Source organism: Ostrea edulis, chromosome 4, assembly GCF_947568905.1.
Source record: "Ostrea edulis chromosome 4, xbOstEdul1.1, whole genome shotgun sequence".
Taxonomy (NCBI): Eukaryota; Metazoa; Mollusca; class Bivalvia; order Ostreida; family Ostreidae; genus Ostrea; species Ostrea edulis.
Genome location: NC_079167.1, coordinates 28,798,649 through 28,802,752, shown reverse-complemented (window position 1 = coordinate 28,802,752; position 4,104 = coordinate 28,798,649).

Genomic DNA, 4,104 nt, shown 5'->3' with positions numbered 1-4,104 from the left:
GAGACTGTTGAAACCCCTGTACCATCAACTTGTTTGTCAGAAGCTTGCTTTACGCAGAACAAGCTCTTGGGTATCGAATCAGTTGAGAGATATAAACACCATATGCAGGTGATAATGGAATATTGCTACATAAATATGGGAAGTTGACGATGGAGAAGCGTAAATCATCCCGTTTGTCATACATTTTAGTTGTCGGTTTGCCGTTAATGTCTACTTTCAATAAAATATATAAGTATGAAGCAGAAGTGGACGATTCTGTGGTGTCTTTTATTTCGAGCTCACAGGGATATATCGAATCGACATCAATCTAATTAAAATTAGATGTTAGATCCGCCCACATACTCGCTACGTTTGTGCAGCGAGTGTGTGAGCGGATCTAACATTTAATTTTAATTAGATTGAATCGACATAGGAATAAAAGTTATTATTGTTAATAGACAAAACGTCGTCGATAGATCTAAATGTCGAATTGAAGGCCACAGCAAGAGATTTTTTCTTCTCGCGTACAAGTTTTTGAATAAATTCTGCTTCATATGAATATAGAAACAGGTCAGCTAACAAAGGAGCACAATTCGTGCCCATGGGAATTCCAACAGACTGTTGGAAGACCTGATCACCAAAGACCACGAAGATATTGTCAATGAGGAACTCTAGCATATTTTTCATTTCAATTTCAGGGTACTTGTGCGTGGTGTTTAACAAAGTAAGTTTTGGGATGACTGATCACTAGATATGAATATTTCCTTTTCCCATTTTTGTTGAAGAAGCAACTGTCTATGATGTCAAAAAGTCTAGTCTTTAATCTATCGTGAGGAATGATCGTGTATAGTGTTGAAAAGCCGTAGGTTTTGATGTTATTGATTTGGGAAAATTTTTGCGATTTCAAGTGTACAAAAAATTCTTTAGAATTTTTTAGAATCCACATTTGATCAACACCACTTCTGGCATATGTAGTCGCACAGTAAGTTTGAAGTTTCTCCTTCACAGCTGTTAATATTTTCGTGTGGAGCAAAGATAGGGGCTTGGCGGAGCACTTACTGAATCCAGCAATGTATCTTTGTTTGTAAGGGTTTTTATGTAGTTTAGGAATCCAGTATAGGTACGGTAACTCATATTCATTCGACCCATTGACTGGGATATTAATTGTGTCTAAAATTGAAGCATGTTTTTGAAGAATTTCCTATTTTGAAAGGGCAGTTGGAGTATAAGTACGATTTCCAAATGTGGAATTAATGCCAAGTTCGTTTAAAATACAATTGTAATAATGAGCCCTACAAACAAAGACAATGTTGTTACTAGCTTTGTCAGCTGGAACCAAAACATATTTCTCATGTAACCTATATAATTCTTTTATCACTTCTGGTTTACTAAACACAGAAGGATAGATGGTACGTACTTTTGTTTTAATGTGTCTAATGCGGGATTTTAATATTCCTCTGATGCTTTTAACCCATTCTGACAATGTATCAAGTTCTTCTTTTTCATATTTAGCCTATCGTGTGGCATAATCTTCGACAGAATTCATAATTGAGATGAAGTTCTGTCACCAATTAAAAGACCAAGGTTCTCTGCATTTAAGACCTTTTAGAATTAGTGATTTGGGGTCCTCATTTTCAACGAATTATCAACATAACCAGTAATGACATGTCCAGCTGGACTATAGTTGAAAGAAGATGAAGAACAAGAACACATTGGTGGATTACGTATAAGATGTTCTATATCAGACAGGTATTCGAAAAGAATACTCGACTATGGGTTACTTAATTATTCTCAATACATAATGGTGTTTGAACTTTTAAAAACAAAGAAACAAAAATTGTTTTGTATGTTTTTATATTCTGAATAAGCGTTTGATGTCTGGAGAAATGCACTGTGGTTTTAGCTACACTCGTAAGTGTTCAACATTTACGATATTATTTAGATTATGTACATGCACATCAAATCCAGAATTGTGTATAATAATGAAAGGTCAGAGTATTTCCAGTGTGAAAATGGTATTAGACAGGGTGAAAATATGTCAGCTTTTCCATTTTCTTTGTATCCCAATGATCTGTCGGATATTTGATATTCAAGCTGCACCGTCTATATCTGAGATGTTCGAACAAAAGCTGCACAGCGGGGTTAAGGTGTCCCGAGTAAAATAACAAGTAATAACAGCATATACATATAAAAGTAAAATTCTTTCAAGCGTCGCATATTTTTAGTAAAAGTCGATACACAATATATAAACAAACATCGTATCACGTGGGGAAATCCTTTGCTTAACTATTACGTCGTCATACAAGTGACGTAGAGCTATTTTTATTTGCTAGACTTTTAGATGTTTATCACCTCGGTACTGGTGAAAGATGCACTTAAATCATTTGCAGTTTGGGCTTGATATGTCGACATTGATATGGTAAATTTAAAGAGTGATACAGATCGGTACAATATCCTCTCAAATATAGCAATTTCCATAATCTCAACTCAAATGTTGGGCATTTTCCACATTCACATCCAAATCGTATCTAAACGAGGCAAAATATTGTACCTTCTGTATCAAAATCCTAAATCTGCAACTAGTTACCTTTCTGAATATGCCTTGGTCGAAATAACATAGCGTCATCTTTCACCTGTACCGAGTCGATATGTAAATGCGTTAGTTTTCTTTATTCCAAATGACTATACACATCGGGGGTGATATCAAGGTCACAAAGTGATGTAAAGGTTACTTTATAGTTTTTCGTGCACATACTATATATAAAAATATGAGACTTATATATTGTCGAAGAAAACTGGGAAAAAAATCATGTGACAAACAGATTTAAACACATACAGCTTGAACACTAGATAACGGCAATAAATAGCGAAAAATATTATGACATTTTCCCCGTGATACAACTATAGTACTTTTATATTGTGATGTCATATAGTATGAAGTGCACCGAGGTACATTTTATTATGTTTGTTTTAACTTTACTCGGTTAACCCTGCTGCGTGGATAACTTCCATATGAATACTGTAAAAGATGCAATCTAAAAAAAAAAATTATAAATCTAAAATATCTATACACTGTATCTATTGAATGGACAAAAAAACAACAACATTGATATACAATGATAGGTTGATTGAAATAGTTTCCAACTTCAATATTACATGGAAATTACACTGAGTCAATCCGGTTCATTCTAAATAGCAAAACAAAAGAATGGCTGAAAAGGCTACAAAAACACTGTACACGAAATTTTAAAAAGGGGAAGATTATAAGTCTCAACTTGAGTTATTCGACAGAATTGTACAACCTACATTGTTATACGGATGTGAAGTCTGGGGATTTTCTAATAGTACAGTTATAGAAAGGGTTAATTTCAAATTATGTATTACAAGTTTTGAAAAAATCAACTCCAGATTTCATGATATATGGTGAACTTGGTCGACACCCCCATGGTATTCGAAATAAATATCAGTGGGGAAAATCGATTGGATCGAAAATATCATAAGCTTTTTTGAACTCCTATCTTTGGAGCAATTTTCACTGATTTCAATTTTTGATGACAAAATGACAGCAAATGTCCCTTTAAATCTTGGTCACCATATGTTAAAAAACGAAGTTTATTGCTAAATGGCTGAATCATACACATATTTACATTTCCAATGATATATATTTTGTCTTTGATAGCTTAACACATTTTAATGATGATAGTTATTTCCTCATGAATGCGCAGCAGTTATAAACAATGCGCGTATTAATCTTCATATATTTAGTACATCTGTAGCGGTCAGCCGGTGGCCAGATAGTTCAGTTGACTATAGAGATTCAGGGGGCTGGGTACGAATCCCGGTCTGGTCCGTTGCATTTTCTCCCTTCCTGCTACACATCAAATTTATGAAACTGCTGGGAATCCTAAAATAAATTAAAATAAAATATAAATATATGAAATAAATTTCATTTTTGAATGTGTAAACTGCAATGCTTCACATCGGCATACTTTCATGGGCTTCGTTGTTGAACCTTATTCTGAGCCTACCCCCAACCTCTGTTTTTAATGAGAGGGTCTTTTCACACAGCCGTCCCTGAAATACTTTTCGGTTATTAGCGATAACCGCAGTGTTAAATGCGCGCGC